The 25,472-nt window shown below is 44.7% G+C and overlaps 1 protein-coding gene across 2 annotated transcripts in view; it reads left to right on the forward strand.

Annotated features, from left to right (window-relative positions):
• LOC122924470 (catechol O-methyltransferase-like) overlaps window positions 1-25,472 on the forward strand; it is a 150,308-nt gene that overhangs the window by 53,007 nt on the left and 71,829 nt on the right. The window contains exon 1 of one of the 2 annotated variants that reach the window (XM_044275574.1): window positions 15,905-15,993. The exons of the other annotated variant lie outside the window; for it this stretch is intronic. The gene's annotated coding sequence lies outside the window, so the exon portion shown is untranslated. Of the gene's footprint in view, window positions 1-15,904; window positions 15,994-25,472 lie in introns of those variants that run through there. 2 annotated transcript variants of the gene reach the window in all.

Genomic DNA, 25,472 nt, shown 5'->3' on the forward strand with positions numbered 1-25,472 from the left:
ATCCACAATGCCTTTCTACTTTATAAAAAAAAATGAAGGTAGATGCCCCCAGTCTGAGGATGTCAAATGATTCATTGGAAGGCATTTTATCGGTCATATTCCTCCAACTAGGTGGCAACACATTGCGCTAAGCCCCGCCCCTCTGGTCCAGTGATGTCATCGGGCAGTGCGCTTTCTTCTCAATGAAGGAGGCAGAGCACTATGCTACTTAGCATAGTAACCGCCTCCTATGTAAAATACAGGCAAATGCTGCAGCAGGCTGGTGAAAGAATGATTCAGGGGCGGATGCACAGAGGAGGTGACGATTTGCGGCAAGAAATTAGCGCGAACATACACATCGATGTCAACAATAAGTGGGGGACTGTCGGAGCCCTGTAGAAGAGGCCTGAGAAAATACAAAAAAAACATATGTGGGGACCTTGAATCGGCTATTAAGAGTGAGTAAACTTATTTATTTATTTATTTTTTGATCCCGGACAACACCTTTAAAGATGATATATCACCATTGCTCATACTATGTTGTAGGGAGTAGGTACATCAAATTAAACAGGAAACTAATTACTTTTGGAAGCATAATGACTGTAAATTCGGCCATTGTTATGAGAGTAAAGAGGTCATGAAATTGACCATATTGTGAATGGCAGCTCAGCGTGCTGTGTACATACAGGACACGCCCCACTTTCCAGGCCTCTGCTCTCAGCAGTAACAGAAGATAGAGCCTCTTACCAGTGTCATGGCTCTCTGTCTTGTTATTTCTGTGCCCGTATCTCTAACCCCATGATATTGGTTTTAGTGTGCGATATTGTGCTACTAAACCAATGTGTCTAATCCCATTATATTTAAGACAGTGTTTTGTATCCAGTGTAACTAAGTTTGTCCTGTGTAATGCTAAGACAGTGTATCTGACACAGTATCACCCCTCCGGCCTGCCCCCATTGTAGTGGACTTGTGGTAGCACGGATCCAACAGGCTATGGCCCCCCCCCCCCCCCCCCCCCCCTCCGCCAACACAGCCTGCCGGAAAGGGCTACTGCAGGTGTGAAAGTAGAGCAAAGCCCGGCCCGGGGAGACTGGATTTCCCACACACACACTCTGGAGTCCGGCGGCGTGGAGATCGCCTCTGTGACACCATCTATCTTCAACTCAGAATTGTTGAACTTTTTTCTTTGTTCTCTTTTCACCATGTTTTTCCTTTCTTTTCCAGCTTTCTTGTCATATCTCCCATATCCATTTTTATTGTTCGAATGCAGGGAATTTACATTAAATAAGAGAGCTTGGGAGAAGAGGGTACCTTGGCATAATAGTTGTGAATAGTAATCAGCTTGGGCATGTAAAGGGTCAATGCTAGTTGCCCTGAGAGTTTTTTTTTTCTGTCTATGTCTGTCCAAGAAGGTTATTATTGTCTGGTTAGTGAGTCACCTCGTTGTTATTATAACAATTTTGGATCAGGTGGAGGTGCCGGGATTTTGAGGTAGGCACTTGTTGACATATAGCACCCCTGATCACAACTCCCCTCCCCCTTCCCCGGCACCAATCACACGAGCAAATATATTAAAGTTGATCACTCAGGGGTCCTTAGGCCTAAGGCCTACACGAGGCTTCTGGAGACTAGGAAACAGTACGTTATTTAAGCCGATCTTAGTCTTCTCCAGGAGCTCCGGTTAACTGTATAGGATAAATTAGAGCGATACCCAATTACCCTCAAACCCCAATCCTACCCTTTACCTCTTATCTTACCTATATCCCTCCCTAGAAATTTAGATTCCTTGATTTGTCTGGCCAACACTGGGGCATGGGATTGTACTGGCATATCGGTCAGTGATTGTAAGCTATGCGGTGGGTGAGCATCTTATACAAGACACAAATGGCTGACATACTGATCACTACTTTTGATGTAAATGGTATGAACTCCCATAATAAAAGGGGTCAACTGGCAATCACACTATGTAAACTTAAGTCCCAAATAATCTTCTTACTGGAAACGTATTTCAAATAAGGTAGAATTCCGAAGTTACCCCTACACCCATTTAGGCAATGGTACCATGGCTGTCACCCTTCTTCTGAGTCCAAAGGTGTATCCATAAGATTCCATCATATAGTACCTTTCATACTTCACCAACAACTATCAGACGCAGAGGGAAGAGTCCCACTTCTAAAAGGAGAAATAGCCGCCCCCCCCCCCCCCCCCAAAAAAAAAACACCTTTGCTAATCTATATGCCCCGAACGCCGGACACCCTGGGGGCGTTTGCGGAGGGTCCAGTGGTGATGGGAACAGACCTTAACTTAGCACTCAACCTGCTCACCGACTCTTCGTCAGGCAAATCCCATATTTCACAAAAACACCTGAGTAAGCTGCACAAGAAATTACAAGAACTAAATCTCGCTGATATCTGGAGACACCTCAATCCCACTACAAAAGATTATTTACTGTGCTCTAACCCACATGCATCCTTTCATAGACTGGATTATATTTTAATATCTACATCTCTCCTACAGCTATGCAACATGTCTAAGATTGGATCTATCATGATCTCGGACCATGCCCCTTGTGTGGTGTCTCTCACCCTAATCTCCCTGTCCTACAGAAACTGGAGACTAAATGATTTATTGCTATACAACCCCAGAAACTGCCAGCAGATCAAAGATACTCTATCCTCCTATTTCTCCACTAACGTTACACCTGACTGTAAGTATCCAATTGTATGGGAGACGCACAAGGGGGGGGGGGGGGGGGGGGGGGTCCTTAATAGCATTAGGTACCAAAGTTAAGAGAGATAAACAAAAAGCTATAGACTTACTGTTAGCACAAATAGCAACAGTAGAAAGAATACATAAAAAAAATCCACTACTATTACAATGCAGGCAGAGCTAACAACCCTAAGACTGGAGTTAAAGAAGCTCCTGTCACAGAGGTAGCAAAGCACTTGCTTTATTTCCAACATAAAAGATATGCTCATAGGAACAAAGGTACTAAAATGGGGACATCCCTGTTGAAAAAAGCTAAACAGACATCCTATATCTCCAAGATCACAGGGAAAGATGGCATTCTTCAGCTAGACACCCCATCAGTGGCTAAATCTTTTCAAGAGTTTTATTCAGACCTATATAAGCTAAACAAAGGAAGAGAGCAAGAAGACATAATTAATAGATCTGATCTATCATTACAGTTCTTAAACTCCCTTGACCTAACCTCACTCTCATGAGATAGGAGCTCATCTGATCAGACAAGTCACACAGAAAGAAGTGCGAGATGTAATCCACAGCTTTGCACCAGGAAAGAGCCCGGGGACGGATGGCTTTCCGCTAGTTTACTACAAAAAGTTCCAGGAAGTTTTAACCCCTCATCTCATGGAGCTATGCAATAAGTTGATGAGAGGTGAACCTTTCCCCAGCCAGTCTCAGGAATCATGTGCCATACTCATACCCAAGGAAGGAAAGGACCCGTTAAGCTGTGGTAGCTACAGACCGATTTAATTATTGAACATTGACCTAAAAATATGGGCAAAAATTTTGGCCGTGAGGTTGAGCTCTGTCCTAACAATGCTCATAGGTTGCGAACAGTCCGGTTTCGTGAAAGGCAGAGAGGGAAGAGACAATGCCCACCGCATTTTTTTCTGAATCATGTGGCTCAAAATAGGAAACTCCCCCTAGTTCTCTTGAGTATTGATGCTGAAAAAGCATTTGATAGGGTCAACTGGTCTTTTATGAGGTTAGCGCTCCACCGATTCAACATACCTGACACATTTGTGCAAGCAATCTTTTTGCTATATGAACAGCCGCATGCCAAGCTACGAATAAATGGGACAATGTCCACGACCTTTGAGATCCCAAATGGAACGAGGCAGGGATGCCCCCTATCTCTATTCCTCTTTGTTATGGTGGCAGAAACGCTAATACAATCAATTCGCCAAGACTCTCTAATTATGGGCATCCAGTATGACGAGAAAGACCTTAAGTGCACAGCGTTTGCTGATGACCTGATGTTCCTAGTCACCAACCCAGAGACAGGGATATTGACCCTAAACACTAGTGCACTCTCTGACTTTAAAGTTAATATCACAAAATCGGAACTGTTAAATATCACACTGTCTGGGGAGGAACTCATACGACTGAGCAAGATCTCACCTTTTCCAATATCGAAAAGACCATTGTCATATTTGGGTATAAAGCTACAAAGGGACCTTCAAGACCTCTATACTGTAAACTATGCTCCCTTACTAGAGAATGTTAAGGAGATCTTAAGAAAATATGACATCCCATTTGTAGGTATTATAATGTTTGCTGTCATATTAGAGGTTTTATAGTTATATGTCATAGTGTAACATATTCCGGTGTGATTTACATGTATACAGTGAGTATTTATGTATTTGTATTACAAGGCCAGCAGCCATGTTGGGCGTAATGGATTTATGAATTAGTTAAAGGCTGCATAGAGAGCCGAGCTGTCTGCCTTAGACCTGGAAAACAGCAAACTGCCCCCAGCGTGACAGTTAGCACAGAGATGCTAACGAGGATGGGCCGTTTGATGGTCACACCTCAGGACAGGGGGCTGCAGACTCTGCTGTATTGACTAGACACACCTGCCCACACTGTAACACCTCCACCACCAAAGGCTCGTCTGTGGCTGATTCATACCGCTCCCCCTGACATCTCCAACATTGTTGGTGGCCATCATTCCTGCTCACTGTGAATCGACTTTATCAGTGAACAGCACTGAGGCCCACTGGTCCGTCGTCTAGCCTATATGCTTACTGGTCCATGCAAGATGATGGTCTGACATGACACTTTGGTGCCTCTCACCTCCCTTAAATGTGCCTGGAGTTGTGTGGCATTCATCATCCGGTTCCGCAAGTGGTCATCAGTGTGGGATGTGGCCAAAGGACGTGCACGTCTATGCCTTTCTGTGACTCTTTATCTTTAATATAACAAAAACAAGGACAGGTGCACTCTGCGGTCTTATTAACCCACATATTAGTGTAAAATTGAGAGATTAGCCAACATATCCTACTTGGAGGACATGTCTGAGCCCGAGCACCGCGCCAAGGTTTCTCAAGTCGCTCCGGACCTAACGCTAAACCTACTTGGGCCATATGGGCAATACCAGGAGCCAGTGGGCGAATTACAGGAGTGCAAGGACCGACTCACAGCAATCTCCCTGTAACCTCCAGCATGTGACCATGCATACAGCGGGAGGAGGGAGAGAGCTCTGAGACCCACCAAAGACTGGCTGATATAGCCCAGGCCTCACATGTGCACCAGAATGCTGCCTGTGGATGGAAAAAAAGGCACATTCACACTAGGAGTTTCTACACCTCCAAAAAATGCAATATACAAACTACAGATTTACGTGGTATTAAAAAGCAGGAAGTGCTCACCCCCATATGCAGTGGTGCATCTATACAGGGGGAGCAGATCCTGCACTGCTGCTGAGACTGGTTGGCTCTTTGAAAGCACCTGCATATTTGATAACCACCGCCAGGGCATTCATGTTTGTATCTGCAATTTGATAACCTCTTAAAATCAGCTTCATTAAATGTGAAATTTTTTTTTTTAAAAGAACCCTAAAGACTAGTCAACAGTTTAGTATGCACTGACCTTTGTGTTAACATTAAGTTGAGCCATAGACCCACATCTTTACAACCCCATGTCAAAGATGGATGAACCACGAGCTTTTGTCTGAAAATCTCCTCCTAAGATAGCCATGCCACACCACCAAAATAGAGGTTAGCTTCCAGAATAATGTCTACATACTGAAAAAGTCCACTGCATTTTTCTCGGAAGGTTTCACCAAGAACTGTAACAAATATGCAAAAAGCCTGTAACTAGCTTTTGAAAGACTTAGCAGGACCTTTGCACCACATAAAGTGACACATGTCAGATATGCAAAAAATTGCCTGGTCCTTAAGGTTAAAAATGGCAGGGTCCTGAACTTTATAGCTTTTAGCTATTGGTTATTAAGATCCACATATGTGAAATAAAGTTGAGACCTGCATCTCATCCATCCTCAGCTCTGCTAACAATAGACGTAGAGAAAGCGTTTGATAATGTAAGCTGGGGATGGATGAGTAGAGTGTTGGACAAAATAGGGCTAATTGGAAATTTTAGAACTTATATACAAGTGTTATATGCTAATCCCTCAGCCAAGATTCACACCCCGGGCTTTCTTTCTCCAGCATTTGATATAGGTAAGGGAACTAGACAAGGATGTCCCCTCTAACCGTTGCTTTTTAATATTGCTTTAGAACCTTTGTCCCGTTACCTAAGTCACACTAGGGAGATAGAGGGTATTAAAGTAGGTTCCAAAGAGAGAAAACATGCTTTGTATGCGGATGATTTATTAGTTTTCCTGGAAAAAACCCCAGAGAGATCTAATTCCTTTGATGAATAGGCTTTCGGATTTCGGAAGTGCGTCTGGCTTCAGAATCAACGCGGACAAGAGCGAACTCCTGTTTCTCTCTCAGACGCATCAAGCCAAAGATTCTGAATATCAAAATTTCCCGGTGAAAATAGCCAAAAAGATGGTTCGTTATTTAGGCATAAATCTGGGAAAAACCCCGGAATCAGTTTATTCACTGAATTACCCTCCTCTGATCCGGAAAATTCAGGGTGACGTGGATAGATGGATACATCTTCCTCTCTCCTTACTGGGCAGATGCTACTTATTAAAAATGATTAGTTTCGCACGGTTATTATACCCTATACAAACGATACCATTATTACTTAAACATGCGGATATTCAATCTTTGGAAGCAGCGTTCCGCTACCTTATCTGGAAGGGCAAGCGACCGAGGATTTCCCTACGGAAATTGTAGCTTCCAAGAGAGAAGGGAGGGATGAATTTCCCAGACATTAGGAGATATAACCTCGCCAGTAATCTTAGACATGCCCTGGATTGGTTGTCAGGAAGAAGTAGTTATTCAAATTACAAGTTGGAATCAAGCCTAGCCACCCCCTGGTCATTGACAGCGTTGCTCCATACTAAGTTTGCTAATCTGCCTCAACCCCTGAAGAAAAGCCTTATTGTAAAAGACACGGTGGCAACGTGGAAAGCGGTTCGTAAGGAATATGGGCTACCGTTTTCCTTCTCGAAGCATATGCCTCTTTGGGGACATCCTGAATTTTTGGAAGGCAGATTTAACAAACAATTCCATGAATGGAGAGATAAGGGAATATGTACAGTCTCTGATGTACGGCATAGTACAAGCCTTCGTTATCTTAGCTTTGGAGAATTGTGCGCCAAATATAACTTAAACTCTGGTCACTATTTGGCATATCTTCAGGTGTACAATTTTTTAAAACACAGGATAATTGACCAAAGGAAGGAATGCCCCACGAATAGGTTTGACCTCCTTAGACGCACAATGACTTCCCCATTGTCCCTATCAGACATACAGGGTAGATTACATGGAGCTAGGCAGGAAAGTTCACCTCTTCAGCCATTCAGGGAATGGGGTACATGACGACATCTTGAAGGGGTGGTTATGTCTGAGGAAAGTGACCCCTAATGAAGTTTGGCGGGAAATACAATTTAAGATGTACAGAGCCATATATGGGTTCTATAAAACACAAACTACTGTTCAGGCAAATAGGATAATGCATTGTCCAAAATGCAAGCTGGAGAATTCCAACTTAATCCACGGATTGTGGAATTGTCCTAAAGTAATGGAGTTCTGGGGGAATTTCAAGGATTGGTTAAAAAACGTAATGCGCATCACGATTACATTGACTACGGGGTTAATTCTATTCCACTATGATTCCGAAGGCTCGAAAATAACACAGATCACACATGTGTGCATCCTAGCAGCAAAAAGATGTATACTAAAGAAATGGTTACTACAGGAGACCCCCTCAATTGGCGAGATCATCATACAAGTAAAATGGTGCTTGTACAGAGAGTTCTTTCTAGCAGAGCAAGGTACTGAGAAGTCATTGCAAAAATTAATGACCAGATGGAGGGGATTTATCATTAATGTATTAGATTCCACGGAAATTAAATTGCTTATGAATCCTTTAAAACAAACATCCTGGTACTTACTAGAACAGATGAAGGGCTCTTTGGGTAAGCTAGAACAGTAAAACCTTTAGTGACCTCAGTTTAGGTTTGGTGGCCGAAAATCTTAGGGAATCAGGAGAACGTTAGAGATGGATAATAATCTGACCTTCGAGAGGCTAGGGGAGGGGGGAGGGATGGGATTTTGAATATGTTATGACTATTATGTTGGTCGCTTTAACTTTAGATTGCCCTTGTGATGAGACATCCTCCGATTGATATTTCTGTATATCACTCGTCAAAATGCTTATGCAAAATGATATTGTAAACATTGGAGGAATGTATACTGTATATGTAACTGATGTTGGTCAAACTAAATGAATAAAATTTGGTTTAAAAAAAAAGATCCACATATGTACTCATTTTGACAAATATGCTCCTTTTTAGGCAGCCAAATGAACACACAACAGTAATAATTTGCAACCCAAAGCTTCCTTCATGCAGGCCTCTGCCAGCCTAGAATTATTTAACAAAGAGAAGCTGTGTACATTAGAAGTAGCAGAGCTGCAAGACACAAAAGACTGCAAGAAAGAAAACCAAATTTGTCCCTGCTAGTTACCCAAGCAGTTGTGGGTGAACAGCTGCAGATTGTCTCAGTCTGAGAGGAGTCTCATCACATCAGACAACAAAATACTGTGCAGATACAGATCAACAGGGTCCTTTTCCACATTGGGGCGCTCCAGCCACTTCTGTTCCTCAACTGGTACTGCAGCCTGCTGTCCGCTACTTGCACCCTGTAGGAACATCTTCTCTGCCATTTGCTGTATGGTGATGGGCAATAGGACACCCTTCAGAGAGCCCCCCCCTTCTCCTGGACAGCATTGCCAGAATCTTTCAATGCTTACTGCCTAGACATGATCTCACAGCTCCACTCTGTAAGGGGTCGCCTTCCATAAGTTCGGGTATCTTGTTACCTCTGCTGGCCGCCGGCGCTGCACAAAGGGTTTCTGCCACTAGCAACGCTCCACCTCTTCTATAGATCTGCAGTAAACATGTCAGCAAAAGGTGCGGCAGCCGATGTGACGGCTCTCCAGGCATCTTCTTAGCCATTATACACCACTGCTACTCTCCTCTTACCGAATCAGGTCCCTCAGGAGCTCTTCCATCACAAATCTCTTTTTTCAGTCTTTCATCTTCTGTGGCTTGACCATGGCAAGCTGCTCAATATAAAGGTCATCTTGCCACCATTAAATCCAAGACACCAATCCTGAAGAGGAAGTCTACAAAATCTGCCCGGAAATAAAAATCTTCAACCGCTCACGTGACAGTGCAGTTTACCACTGCAGTAAGCACCATAATTATCACTAAACAGGGGGTAGCCAAGAAGAAAGAGAGGGAGAGAGGAGAACCACAACAACCATAAAAACTGGACATATGTCACTCAACATAGGGGGTTGTGCGACCATGTGTCCTCCAAGCTAGAACGCTCTGGGGGCCCCTTGCAGTCTACTAGGCCTCTAATGGAGCTGAAGAAACATGTGATACTATCTGTGAGCTGCATATGGGAGATCTTTTAGCCCGTCACCTGCAGGTCCCCACGCCCCCATCCCTGTACCTCAGATCCCGAAAGGACGCTCATCCCCCCGCCTCCTCAGGGTATTGTCTCTGCTCTTTCGGACCACAAATTTAGTCCATCTGGAGAATCAGGTTAGCTGTGTCAACATTTTTCCTTGCAGCTTGGTAGACTTTGGGGGTCTGTGCTTGGTAACTATGTTCCACTGGTCCAGGCGAGGGAGAGCTGGCAAGTGAGTGGTGAGTGTCGTCGATAGCCATGATGGAACTTCTACAGGAGGTAATTCCAGGACCTGCCATGCTTTCTCCTTTAAGAATAGAAAGGCCAAATGGGTATACGGTATCTTGGCGTTTCGAAGAGCTTCCAGGAGTGATCTAAGTAGACGTCTTTTAGCTAAGGTGGACGAGGTTATATCCTGATAGAATGCCGAACCTGCTCCTTCATATGATATTAGATTCCTTTCTCTGGCTGCAGACAATATGCGTGCCGTGTCCACATATGATAGCAGGCCGCAAACCACATCACACGGTCTCTCTGAGGGTTTTGGCGCCGGTCTAAGTGCCAGGTGAATGCGCTCAATTACTATAGACTGGGCTTTTTCTTGGCCTACCAAGTCTGCAACCATCTCCATCGCCACCTTGTGAAGCTTTTCTGCGGCCCTATTACTCATGCGTGACCCCCGAAACGTCGCGCTTGAATATGTGGTTTACAACTCAGCGAACTCTGAACAGGTGGGCCTGAGAGCCATGCAACACTTTTTAATTCTGAAAAATAAAGTAAAGAAAGTACCATGAGGTCTTCTGAAGCATGAGTAGTATCCTTCTCATCTAACAACAAATATTCAAAATGTTACATGGCTGAATTGTATATGAAGTTTGAGTATCTGAGTGAAAGTGACTCTAAGTCAGCCAGAAGTGGAAAACACATGGGAGTACCCTGATTAACCACCTCCGGACCGCCTAACGCAGATGTGCGGTCCGGAGTTGGCAGCCCTGCGCTCAGCGGCGCATATACGCGTAATCTCGCGAGACGCGAGATTTCCTGTGAACGCGCGCTGGCAGGCTGGAGATGTGATTTTTTTTAACCCCTAACAGGTATATTAGACGCTGTTTTGATAACAGCGTCTAATATACCTGCTACCTGGTCCTCTGGTGGTCCCTTTTGTTTGGATCGACCACCAGAGGACTCAGGCAGCTCAGTAAAGTAGCACCAAACACCACTACACTACACCCCCCCCCCTGTCACTTATTAACCCTTTATGAACCACTGATCACCCCATATAGACTCCCTGATCACCCCCCTGTCATTGATCACCCCCCTGTAAGGCTCCATTCAGACGTCCGCATGTGTTTTGCGGATCCGATCCATGTATCAGTGGATCCGTAAAAATCATACGGACGTCTGACTGGAGCCTTACAGTGGGGTGATCACCCATATAGACTCCCTGATCACCCCCCTGTCATTGATCACCCCCCTGTAAGGCTCCATTCAGACGTCCGTATGTGTTTTGCGGATCCGATCCATGTATCCGTGGATCTGTAAAAATCATACGGACATCTAAATGGAGCCTTACAGGGGGGTGATCAATGACAGGGGGTGATCAGGGAATCTATATGGGTGATCACCCGCCTGTCATTGATCACCCCCCTGTAAGGCTCCATTCAGACGTCCGTATTTGTTTTGCGGATCCGATCCATGTATCCGCGGATCCGTAAAAATCATACGGACGTCTGAACGGAGCCTGACAGGGGGGTGATCAATGACAGGGGGGTGATCAGGGAGTCTATATGGGGTGATCATGGGTGATCAGGGGTTCATAAGGGGTTAATAAGTGACGGGGGGGGGGGGGGGTGTAGTGTAGTGTAGTGTTTTGTGGTACTTTACACAGCTACCTGTGTCCTCTGGTGGTCGATCCAAACAAAAGGGACCACCAGAGGACCAGGTAGCAGGTATATTAGACACGTCTAATATACCTGTTAGGGGTTAAAAAAATCACATCTCCAGCCTGCCAGCGAGCGATCGCCGCTGGCAGGCTGGAGATCCACTCTCTTACCTTCCGTTCCTGTGAGCGCGCGCGCCTGTGTGCGCGCGTTCACAGGAAATCTCGCGTCTCGCGTCTGTCATTGATCACCCCCCTGTAAGGCTTCATTCAGACGTCCGTATGCGTTTTGCGGATCCGATCCATGTATCCGTGGATCCGTAAAAAATCATACGGACGTCTGAATGGAGCCTTACAGGGGGGTGATCACCCATATAGACTCCCTGATCACCCCCCTGTCATTGATCACCCCCCTGTAAGGCTCCATTCAGACGTCCGTATGCGTTTTGCGGATCCGATCCATGTATCCGTGGATCCGTAAAAAATCATCCGGACGTCTGAATGGAGCCTTACAGGGGGGTGATCAATGACAGGGGGGTGATCAATGACAGGGGGGTGATCACCCCATATAGACTCCCTGATCACCCCCTGTCATTGATCACCCCCTGTAAGGCTCCATTCAGACGTCCGTATGCGTTTTGCGGATCCGATCCATGTATCCGTGGATCCGTAAAAAAATCATACGGACGTCTGAATGGAGCCTTACAGGGGGGTGATCAATGACAGGGGGGTGATCACCCCATATAGACTCCCTGATAACCCCCCTGCCATTGATCACCCCCTGTAAGGCTCCATTCAGACATTTTTTTGGGCACAAGTTAGCGGAAATTTTTTGTTTGTTTTTGTTTTTGTTTTTTCTTACTAAGTCTCATATTCCACTAACTTTTGTCAAAAAATAAAATCTCACATGAACTCACCATACCCCTCACGGAATCCAAATGCGTAAAATTTTTTAGACATTTATATTCCAGACTTCTTCTCACGCTTTAGGGCCCCTAAAATGCCAGGGCAGTATAAATACCCCACATGTGACCCCATTTCGGAAAGAAGACACCCCAAGGTATTCCGTGAGGGGCATATTGAGTCCATGAAAGATTGAAATTTTTGTCCCAAGTTAGCGGAAAGGGAGACTTTGTGAGAAAATACAAAAAAAATCAATTTCCGCTAACTTGTGCCAAAAAAAATAAAATTCTAGGAACTCGCTATGCCCATCAGCGAATACCTTAGGGTGTCTACTTTCCGAAATGGGGTCATTTGTGGGGTGTTTGTACTGTCTGGGCATTGTAGAACCTCAGGAAACATGACAGGTGCTCAGAAAGTCAGAGCTGCTTCAAAAAGCGGAAATTCACATTTTTGTACCATAGTTTGTAAACGCTATAACTTTTACCCAAACCATTTTTTTTTTTCTCAAACATTTTTTTTTAATCAAAGACATGTAGAACAATAAATTTAGCGAAAAATTTATATATGGATGTCGTTTTTTTTGCAAAATTTTACAGCTGAAAGTGAAAAATGTCATTTTTTTGCAAAAAAATCGTTAAATTTCGATTAATAACAAAAAAAGTAAAAATGTCAGCAGCAATAAAATACCACCAAATGAAAGCTCTATTAGTGAGAAGAAAAGGAGGTAAAATTCATTTGGGTGGTAAGTTGCATGACCGAGCGATAAACGGTGAAAGTAGTGTAGTGCAGAAGTGTAAAAAGTGGCCTGGTCATTAAGGGGGTTTTAGCTAGCGGGGTTAAAGCCGATGAAGGCTGTTCTCGGAACTGCCTGCTCCCTGTGACCTCATGTGTTTCAGAGCGGCTCGCGGCGCAGGCACAGGTAAGGACTTACCTCTGCATCGCCGGACTTGGGAGTGAAGATGGCAGATCGCATGTGTTCGTCGGCGAACACAGCGAACTGGCCATCACTGGTTATGAGTTTGCCATTATTATATTGATTACAATAAAGTTTATGATTAGTTATAAATGATCTTTATTGAGTATTTATTAATATGTGTTAGTTACCCTTAATAAACACAGTGACCTTATTTATCCAATTTACCCAACTTGCCTGGTGTGTTTATTCCTTATGGGTAATTAGGAAGTGGGGCTTTTGCTACCATGTGCTATTCCATCCTGCAGTGTCCTGTAAAAAAAAAAAACATAGATTCTGAAACTTCTGTTAGGCTACTTTCACACTGGCGTTTCTGGGTCCGCTTGTGAGATCCGACTCAGGGCTCTCACAAGCGGCCTAAAACGGATCAGTTCAGCCCCAATGCATTCTGAATAGATAAGGATCAGTTCAGAATGCATCAGTTTGGCTGCGTTTGGTCTCCGTTGCGTTTTTTAGATGGTCACTAAAACGCAGCTTGCAGCGTTTTGGTGACCGTCTGACTATGCAGAGCCATTACATGACAATATGGTGAATTGAAAATGGATCCGTCCCCCATTGACTTTCAATGTAAGTCAAGACGGATCCATTTTGACTTTTTTTATGAATAATGCAAATGGATCCTTTATGAACGGATACAAACGTTTGCATTATTGGTGCGAATCCGTCTGTGCAGATACAAGACGGATCCGCACCAAACGCAAGTGTGAAAGTAGCCTAAGCCGAATGCACACGGCCGTGAGCGGTCCGTGGTAGCCCGGCCTGGCATCCTGCTGAAAGCAGGAGCACACGGCGTCACTGGTTGCTATGACGCCGCGCGCTTCATGCCGCCGATGCACTACAGTAATACACTTGTATGATCTATAGCAGCCAATGACGCCATGCGCTCCTACTGTCAGCAGGATGGAAGACTGGGACACCAAGGACAACTCACGGCCGTGTGCATTCGGCCTTAAATGGATATGTGTGATGGATGCCCCAGAGCTCCTGTGACGTCACTGCCCATATATGGACAGTTGTTAAAGGGTCTCCCCCAGGACAATAACAGATTTAGCACTGTACTCCTCATGAAAGCACTGCCACTAAAATTTGTATTCTTTGACCTGTTAGAACGGTACATGATATAAACTGTAGTGAAGATAATCTTATTACCAGTAACTGTATTTGTATCTTATAGGCCGAATGCACACGGCCGTGAGCGGTCCGTGGAACCACGGGCTGGATTCCTGCTGAGAGCAGGAGCGCACGGCATCATTGGTTGCTATGACGCCGTGTGCTCCCTGCTGCCGCCACAGTACAGTAATACACTGGTATAGATTATACCAGTGTATTACTGTAGTGCAGTAACCAATGACGCTGTGCGCTCCTGCTCTCAGCAGGAATCCAGCCCGTGGTTCCACGGACCGCTCACGGCCGTGTGCATGAGCCCATACCTCCCTTCTGAGTCTTAGCTGTGTCCTGTGACCAGCACTCTGATCTCTAACAGAGGACAGAAGGTCAGTTACTTCTATATTCCTTCACATGAGACTGACATTGAGACTTCCATAGGGATACAGAGAATCTGCAAAGATGCTGTATTATTTGGAGAGTCAGAGTGTTGGTCACATGACACAGCTAAGGATCAGAAGAGGGGGGATAACTTACAAATGCAGGCACTGGTAAGAGGATTACCTACAGTACACTACAGTGTACATCATGTACCTTTCTAAGAGGTCAGAGAATAAAATTTATTTTGTGGGGATACTTCTTTAAAATGAAAATGTTCTGTCAGAAAACCTTACCTCATCAGATTCCCTTACCCCACGTGACTTCCGAAGGTGTGCGCCTCCGCGCAAGCGCAGTACGACGGCATGGGTAAGGTAAAATTACAGTGAGCGTTGACTCATGGATGCGCACACGGACACCGCGCGTGCGCTCTCAGGGGTAAGGAGATCTGACGGTCTTTTGTCTTGTTAAATCTCCTTACCCTCACACTGCGCACGCTCGGATTATAAAATCTCCTTACCCTCACTACACAGCGCGCTTCAGATTCATTGCTGGCTGGCTTCATCAGGATCAGGTCGGTCTCTCCATGCTCCCAGCACAAGCCAGCCAGCAATGAATCCGAAGCACGCTGTGTAGTGAGGGTAAGGAGATTTTACAATCCACGCGTCAACGCTCGGATGAGTCAACGCCCTGGTACTGCGCTTGCGCAGAGGCACTATGCCGTGGTACTGCGCTTGCGCGGAGGCGCACACCCCTGGAAGTCACCTGGGGTAAGGGAATCTGACCAGGTAAGGTTTTTTGACAGAACACCAGCCAGGAGAGGAGCGATCTGCTGTTCTCCTGCTGGATGGTCTATGTAGGAGTCCTATGAGGATTTGTATCTCCGCTGTCCTCCTACTGTTGCAAACTGAGTGTGTGGTACTGTATATCAACATGTGGACGGATGCTCAGGCGGCAGCAATAAGCTATAAATCATCATGGCCCTAAGAACTGCGTTTTTGAGGGGGAGTTAGAACTTGGACGTTGTTGAGCAGCTCATGAAAGCTGCAGAACTGCCAGAGGAAAGGGTTAAGTTCAGAAAGCATCTAGGGGGAGGGGACACGTGACAAGGCTTATCACGTGACTCCTCTCCGCTCTGTGCTCAATGCATTGGCCTGCAAGAAAAAGTATTCACTTCCTGACGCTGCTGATGGGTAAGGCTGCCTGGGCAAGGTGTAGAGTGGGCTAGGTTACAGCTTGCCATCACAGGTATATGCCCGGAGTGCTCCTAGTGTGTCCCTCTGATGGAAGGCTCAGACGTGATGATGCCCTGGATCATTTCCCTCTGTTCACTGTACCCTTCAGAGGATGTACAGCATCATTCTCCACTTGTGGCCAGACACTAGTGGCAAGCTTCCGGCATGCTGGAGAGAGCAATGCTTTACAATTAAAGGGGTGTGATTGCTGGGACTCCGACTTCCAGCGCACTCCTTGCAGCTTACCTTACATTGTACAGTGTTCGTGCTTTGTACCACAGTTGAGCCCAGTTCATTTGAATAGGAAAGAGCTGTGTTTAACCCCTTAAGGACTCAGGCCCTATTTCACCTTAACCCCTTAGGGACACAGCCTTATTTGACCTTAAGGAACAGGCCATTTTTTGCAAATCTGACCAGTGTCACTTTAAGTGCTGATGACTTTAAAATGCTTTTACTTACCCAGGCCGTTCTGAGATTGTATTTTCGTCACATATTGTACTTCATGACACTGCTAAAATTGGGTTAAAAAAGTACATTTTGTTTTGCATAAAAATACAAAATTTACCCAAAATTTTGAAAAATTAGCAAATTTCAAAGTTTCAGTTTCTCTACTTCTGTAATACATAGTAATACCCCCAAAAATTGTGATGACTTTACATTCCCCATATGTCTACTTCATGTTTGGATCATTTTGGGAATGTAATTTTATTTTTTGGGGATGTTACAAGGCTTAGAAGTTTAGAAGCAAATCTTGAAATTTTTTAGAAAGTTTCAAAAACCCAATTTTTAAGGATCAGTTCAGGTCTGAAGTCACTTTGCGAGGCTTACATAATAGAACCCACCCAAAAATTGCCCCATTCTAGAAACTACACCCCTCAAGGTATTCAGGAACTGATTTTTACAAACTTCGTTAACCCTTTAGGTGTTGCACAAGAGTTATTGGCAAATGGGGATGAAATTTGAGAATTTCATTTTTTTGCCAAATTTTCAATTTTAACCCGTTTTTTCCACTAACAAAACAAGGGTTAACAGCCAAACAAGATTGTATCTTTATTGCCCTGACTTTGCCGTTTACAGAAACACCCCATATGTGGCCGTACACGACTGTACTGCCACACAGTAGGGCATAGAGGGATAGGTGCGCCATATGGTTTTTGGAAGGCAGATTTTGCTGGACTGGATTATTTACACCATGTCCCAATTGAAGCCCCCCTGATGCACCCCTAGAGTAGAAACTAACTAAAAGTGACCCCATCTAAGAAACTAAACCCCTCAAGGTATTCAAAACTGATTTTACATACGTCATTAACCCTTTAGGTGTTGCACAAGAGTTATTGGCAAATGGGGTTGAAATTTGAGAATTTCATTTTTTTACCAAATTTTCCCTTTTAACCCATTTTTTTCCACTAACAAAGCAAGGGGTTAACAGCCAAACAAGACTGTATCTTTATTGCCCTGACTGCCGTTTACAGAAACACCCCGCATGTGGTCGTACACTACTGTACGGCCACACGGCGGGGCGTAGAGGGAACGGAGCACTGTGTGGTTTTTGGAGGGCTGATTTTTATGGACTGGTTTATTTACACCATGTCCTGTTTCAACCCCCCTGATGCACCCCTGGAGTAGAAATTCCCTAAAAGTGACTCCATTTTGGAAACTACGGGATAAGGTGGCTTTTTTGGGGGGACTATTTTTAGGGTACATATGATTTTTGGTTGCTCTATATTACATTTTTGTGAGGGAAGGTTACCAAAAATTGAAATTCTGAAATGTCATCTCCATTTGCCATTAACTGTTGAGGAACAGTTAAAGGGTTAATAAAGTTTGTATAATCAGTTTTGAATACCCTGAGGGGTGTAGTTTCTTAGATGGGGTCACTTTTAGGGAGTTTTTACTCTAGGTGGGCATCAGGGGGCTTCAAAAGGGACATGGTGTTAATAAAAAAGGCCATCAAAATCGGCCTTCCAGAAACCATGTCGGTCCTTTCCTTTTGCCTCCCTTTTACTGATACAGCAGTTTACGCCACAAATGTGGCGTTTCTGTAAACTGCAGTATCATTAAGCCGATTATCTTATGTAGGGGCAAATTTTTTGCGGGATGAGAGGACGGTTTTATTGGCACTATTTTGGGGGTTATATGACTTTTTGATCGCTTGCTATTAAACTTTTTGTTATGTAAGGTGAAAAAATATTATTTTGCACTTTTCTTTTTTTGGGGGGGGGGGACCGTGTTAATCTTGGGGGTTGGGTCATGGGGTATTTTTATAGAGGAGATTCGTACCAACATTGAGATACCTAATATGTATACTTTTAATAAATTATTTTAGCTTTTACAATTTTTGTCTCAAGTCTGAGGACAAGTTTTTTTTTTTATCCAATGTCAGTGCTAAATTGGGATATAAATTTAGTACTCCATGGAAGTGTATCCCCCTCCTGTGACACACTCTGCACCTTTTTTGGGTTCGTCCCTTCTTTCCAGTATGGGGACCACACCTGGAAAGTGTTGGCCAGGGACGATCCGGGCGCCTACAGTTCCCGAGATACTCTGGCCTGCTCTTTGCCGGTCCGAAAAGATTAGGGCCTTGAGGACTGCCTCATAGAATTGGAGGAATGTCCCTGTGTTGCCAGCGCTTCGGGACAGCACAAAATAGTTGTACATGGCAACCTGTACCAAGTAGACCGCAAATATTTTTGTACCATGCCCGGGTTTTGCGCATGGCATTATATGGCTTGAGGACTCCTCCCATATACCGATTGTAGTTGACGATACAATCGGGCTTGAGGACCGTTGCCGTGGTACCTCACACAGAGACAGGGGTGATGCCGTTACCATGCATTGTGGACAGTACAAGTACATCCCTCTTGTCCTTATACCTGACCAGCAACAGGTTTCCAGTTGTAAGGGCACGGGTGTCACCCCTGGGGATAGGTACCTGGAGGGGGAGGGCAGGGAGGCGTGTTGATTTTTCTGCACGGTCCCACAAGCGGACATGGATCTGGCGGCAAGGGACTGGAACAAGGGGATATAAAAGTTATCCACGTAAAGGTGGTAACCCTTATCTAGCAGTGGGTACATAAGGTCCCACACGAGTTTCCCGGTAACACTCAGAGTGGGGGGACATTCTGGCGGTTGAATACGGGAATCTCGCCCCTCGTATACACGAAACTTGTAAGTGTACCCTGAGGTACTCTCACAAATTTTGTACAGCTTCACGCCATACCTCGCCCGCTTGGAGGGCACATACTGGCGGAAAATGAGTCTCCCCTTGAACGCAATGAGAGACTCATCAACCGCAACCTCCCTTCCAGGTACATAGGCCTCCATGAATTTGGCCCCAAAGTGATCGATGACCGGCCGTATCTTATACAGACGGTCATGGGCAGGATCACCTCGGGGGGAAGAGAGAGACACGTGCTGCATTATCTGAATAAAAGTATTATTTGTAAAGTGGGGTCTGGTAGAGGGCGTCCCCACTCCAGTACAGCCTGACACTGGGTTTCTTGACCAGGCCCATATGCAGCACGAGGCCCCAAAATGTCCTCATCTCGGCTGCACTGACCGGCGTCCAGCCACCAGGCCTGGCCAAAAAGGATCTCGGGTTTTGAGCAATGAACTGTTGGGCGTACAGGTTCGTCTGCTCCACCATCAGATTTACCAGTGGGTCACTGAAAAAAATGACAAAAAAAGTCATATTCAGTGTAGCCCACTGTGGAAATCTGGATTCCTGATTGGCCTACAAAATCAGGAATCACGGGCTCGTATCGCTCTGGGGTACACCAGACAAGTTCACCGGCAGGGTGCTCCGGTGGATTTAACTGGTGGGCCGGAAAACTAGTACAAGCCCCAGAGCTGCTCGTACTAGGGTGGGCCACAGGGTCCCTAACATGGCGGTCCCCTTACTCCGCCTTCGGGGCTCATCATCGCTAGATGAGGAGGACGCGGATGACAACAGGAAAGTGGAGTCATCCTTGTCCTTACTGGGACTCTCGGAGTCGGCGGCAAGCTGGGCGTATGCCTCCTCGGCCCGAGAACATCCGGCGGGTCATAGGGGAGTGTTTGTCTGCGTGTGTATGTGCGTGTGTGGAAATCTTTATTTGGTGTGCGTGTGTGGGGGGGCACTGTGTTCACGAACTCACCCTAAAACTAACAGAAAAAAATAAATAAAAATAAAGAACTAACTAGAAAAAAGGCAAAAAATGTGAAGAAAAAAAAAATAAAAAAACGCCGATCAACCTTCCAAAGTTGATCAGCGGTGGGGTGTGCGATGCGCTAACAGTGGCCGGACGCTAAGAGTGTCGGCCACAGTCAGCGTACAGAAAAAAAAAAAATCCTGCACCCCAAAAAAGTTGGGGGGTGGGGGACAAGCGGCAGCATTCCTGGGGGGTCTAGGGTCACACAGCTGTGCTGTGGACCCCAGACACCCTAACTTAGGGTGATGCAATCAAAGTTTTACAAACTAACTTTCCCTTTATTTTTCCTGCCTAGCCCAACCTTTCCCTATACTTTCTCTAAAGTACCGGCGGTTCAGATGGGGGGTTTTGGGGCACAGATCGGGTCCTGGGGGGCACAGATGGGGTGATGCTGGCACAAATCCACGAGGTGCAGCAGCGCTCCTCTCTCCTCCTCTGGCAACATTTGAATCTGCCGCTGGCCCGCCCACCAACCAGAGGCGATCCTGGGAGGTGATGTCACCATCACCTCTCAGGATCGCAGGATGGTGATTGGTGGGGTAAAATCACACCACCATCCTGTTCCGGGTTTATCGGGTCTTCAGAGACGCGAATAACCCGGAAATGCAGAAAACCCAAAAATTGTTTATTTAGCACAGTTTGTATTTTTTGTTTTTTATGGTGTTCATCTGAGTGGTTAGATCATGTGATATGTTTATAGAGCCGGTCGATACGGAGGCAGCAATACCTAATATGTCTACTTTTTTCCCACCTATTATTTACCAATTTTTATTTAACTTTATTTGGGGAAAATGACGTTTTTTGGGGAAAACTTTCTTTTTTCAACTTTTTTTTTTGTCCCACTTTGGGACTTCAACTTTTGGGGGTCTAATCCCTTTTACAATGCATTATAATACTTCTGTATTGGAATGCATTGGCTGTATGAGTAATACTGTGGGTACAATTCCTTAAAAAGGATCGCGGACTTGATCCTAAATAGATATATGGCTTGACAAAGGCTCCATAGAGAGAGCTGAAATGTTGCTGTTCACACATGGGTGAATAAAATACCCTTTTGCTTTTTACGGATATTTGTGTACTATATAAATATATATATATTTTATTAGAGTAAGGGATCGCTCTCTCACAGGGGGTCACAATCACAGATTTCTCCTCTGACAACAGGGTTCAATTTCAAATGGTGGCACTTCAGCACCATCATAAACATAAACCAAATTAAACACCTGCCTGTCTGGGCTCTAGCTAATAGTCTTCTCCCTGACTCGCCTAAAAAAAATGCAGTTTACACACAGGGTCTCCAGTGTTCCTTAAAAATTCCCCTACCCGTGAAATTTCCCTACCCTCGTCAATTCCTGTTGTGACGCACTGGACGGCTGTGACGGACCGGAAAACGACGGGTTAGGGATATTTCTTACCAGAGTTAGGGAGAAGGGGCCACCTAATGCGCTTGTGCCTCACCTCTCAGCTGGCTCCAGATGATGAGACACAGCGCTTGCGCAGTGAGTGGTAGGGAGATTTAACAGAACAAATGGCCATCAGATCTCTCTACCCCCACACTGCGCGGTGATCGGATGGATGTTATAAGAGAGCTCCCTGTCCGCTGGTGTGCACGAGCGGTGTATCCCAACGGGAGTAGTTAGCCGCACTTGTGCACTGGCCCATAATTTTTCCCTACCCTCTAACTGCTGCTGAGGCTCCCGGCGCATGCGCAGTGTCGGCCGGTGTCCAGCTGAGAGGTGTGAAATTTCCCTACCCCCCCATCGTGCTCCAGCGCGGCACACCTCCTTCCAAAGCTGGGAAGGTCATGTCCGGTGCGGCCGCGTCACAACAAGAAGTGACGAGGGTAGGGAAATTTCACGAACACCAGCTCCAACCCTCTCTGTAGGGTCACTTCCTCCCCCCCAGTCATACACAGAGGGTTGTCTTATCCCTCATTGATTATAGCCCAGCTCTCCTCACCTGTGATCTCCTCAGCTAAAGTTAATACCTGTAGTGGACTAGGGATGTGGACTGAGAAACTCCCACTACCAACCTGTCTCCCAGTCCAAACAAATCCAGCCCACACAACTTTAAACAAAACAATATCCAGAAACTATGCCTTGCTGAAGCAGCACTATTTATGGATTTCAGCTATCTCTAAACTAAACAATCGGGTGAAATACACCCCCCCCACCATACCTCTAATGTGCACTTTATCTATATATACACACACACATACAGCCAGGTCCATAAATATTGGGACATCAATGCAATTCTAACATTTTTTGCTCTATACACCACCACCACCACCACCACAATGGATTTGAAATGAAACTAACAAGATGTGCTTTAATTTGAGGGTATTTACATCCAAATCACGTCAACGGTGTAGGAATTGCAACAGTTTGCATATGTGCCTCCCACTTGTTAAGGACCAAAAGTAATGGGACAGAATAATAATCATAAATCAAACTTTCACTTTTTAATACTTGGTTGCAAATCCTTTGCAGTCAATTACAGCCTGAAGTCTGGAACGCATATACATCACCAGACACTGGGTTTCAGTTCCTGCTTGTTCTTGGGGCATTTACCCTTCAGTTTTGTCTTCAGCAAGTGAAAAATCATGCTCAATCAGATTCAGGTCAGGTGATTGACCTGGCCATTGCATAACATTCCACTTCTTTCCCTTAAAAAACTCTTTGGTTGCTTTTGCAGTATGCTTTGGGTCATTGTCCATCTGCACTGTGAAGCGCCGTCCAATGAGTTCTGAAGCATTTGGCTGAATAAGAGCAGATAATATTGCCCGAAACACTTCAGAATTCATCCTGCTACTTTTGTCAGCAGTAACATCATCAAGAAATACAAGAGAACCAGTTCCATTGGCAGCCATACATGCCCACGCCATGACACTACCACCTCCATGCTTCACTGATGAGGTGGTATGCTCAGGATCATGAGCAGTTCCTTTCCTTCTCCATGCTCTTCTCTTCCCATCACTCTGGTACAAGTTGATCTTGGTCTCATCTGTCCATAGGATGTTGTTCCAGAACTGTGAAGGCTTTTTTAGATGTCGTTTGGAAAACTCTAATCTGGCCTTCCTGTTTTTGAGGCTCACCAATGGTTTACATCTTGTGGTGAACCCTCTGTATTCACTCTGGTGAAGTCTTCTCTTGATTGTTGACTTTGACACACATACACCTACCTCCCGGAGAGTGTTCTTGATCTGGCCAACTGTTGTGAAGGGTGTTTTCTTCACCAGGGAAAGAATTCTTCGGTCATCCACCACAGTTGTTTTCGGTGGTCTTCCGTGTCTTTTGGTGTTGCTGAGCTCGTTCCTTCTTTTTAACCACTTGCCATCTGGGCCATTTGCCCCCTTCCTGACCAGGCCTAATTTTGCAAAACTGACATATCTCACTTTATGTGGTAATAACTTTGGAACGCCTTTACTTATCCAAGTCATTCAGAGATTGTTTTCTTGTGACACATTGTACTTCATGATGGTCATAAATTTGAGTCAATATATTTCACCTTTTATTTATGAAAAAATCCCAAATTTACCAAAAATTTTGAAAAATTCGCAATTTTCTAAATTTCTATTTCTCTGCTTTTAAAACCGAAAGTGATACCTCATAAAATATTTATTACTTAACATTCCCCATATGTCTACTTTATGTTGGCATCATTTTGGAAATGTAATTTTATTTTTTTAGGACGTTAGAAGGCTTTGAAGTTTAGAAGCAATTCTTAAAATTTTTAAGAAAATTGCCAAAACCCACTTTTTAAGGACCAGTTCAGGTCTGAAGTCACTTTGTTGGGCCTACATAGTGGATACCCCCATAAATGACCCCATTGTAGAAACTACACCCCTCAAGTTACTTAAAACCGATTTTACAAACTTTGTTAACCCTTTAGGCGTTCCATAAGAATTAAAGGAAAATGGAGATCAAATTTTTTAATTTCACTTTTTGGGCAGATTTTCCATTTTAATCCAATTTTTTTCTTTAACACATCGATGGTTAACAGCCAAACAAAACTCAATATTTATTACCCAGATTCTGCGGTTTACAGAAACACCCCACATGTGGTCATAAACTGCTGTATGGGTACACGGCAGGGCGCAGAAGAAAAGGAACTCCATGTGGTTTTTAGATGCCATGTCCCATTTGAAGCCCCCTGATGCACCCTTACAGTAGAAACTCCCAAGAAGTGATCCCATTTTGGAAACTAGGGGATAAGGTGCCAGTTTAATTGCTACTATTTTTGGGTACATATGATTTTTTTATCATTCATTATAACACTTTATGGGGCAAGGTGACCAAAAAATGGGTTGTTTTAGCACAGTTTCTATTTATTTATTTTTACAGCATTCATCTGAGGGGTTCAGTCAAGTGACATTTTTATAGAGCAGATTGTTACGGACGTGGCGATACCTAATATATACTTTTTCTTATTTATTAAAGTTTTACACAATAATAGCATTTTTTTTAAAATGTTTTAGTGTCTCCATAGTCTGAGAGCTATAGTCTTTTCACTTGGAACCAAACCCGAGTTCGGGAAATGATTTGCTCATCCCTAGTCACAATAATCGGGTGTCTGGGAAGGTTTTAGACCAGGTCTCAGCTTTTTTCACTTGTCTCTTCCATCAAATTCAGACCAAACGCTGAGGCGCTGAGGAATAAGTTTTAAGCTGACTTGTAGCCAGGTTTACTGATAAGGATGCAGATACAATAATAGAACAGCAAAAGAAAACCTAGCCTGTCTGGCATGTACTATACAGATAATGTTCCTGCCTACCCGTGGAGGGCTTCTCCCTGTCAGAGACTGACTGACCTCCTGGCTCTGTTATATCCCCACCCTCTGTGCTGCTTCATTCATTACCTCCCATCTTTGTAGGCAGGGTGAGCGGACGCAGAGCAGAGGCACAAAAACAGTTCTTAATTAGACTTCAGTGTTTTACTCGCACTTGTCAGGTTTAACAGCACATCAACAACTTCACCTACTTTCCCACTAGTGTTAATATTTTCTAGTATTAAGATCCATCATCGGGTCTCAATAACGGGGAAAAAAAACTCTTCTGTTTTGTCCTCATTCATTGTCATTGGGGGCAAAACCTAACTGAACTGAACAGAATGCTCCAAAATGCATTTTTTTTCCGCTCTCATACTGGGTTTTCTTTCCATCCTGGGATGCGGAGCAAGACGGATCCGTCATCACCCACAATGCAAGTCAAAGGGGACAGATCTGTTTACTCTGACACAATAGAAAACG

Source organism: Bufo gargarizans, chromosome 1 (genome assembly GCF_014858855.1).
Source record: "Bufo gargarizans isolate SCDJY-AF-19 chromosome 1, ASM1485885v1, whole genome shotgun sequence".
NCBI classification, from domain to species: Eukaryota; Metazoa; Chordata; class Amphibia; order Anura; family Bufonidae; genus Bufo; species Bufo gargarizans.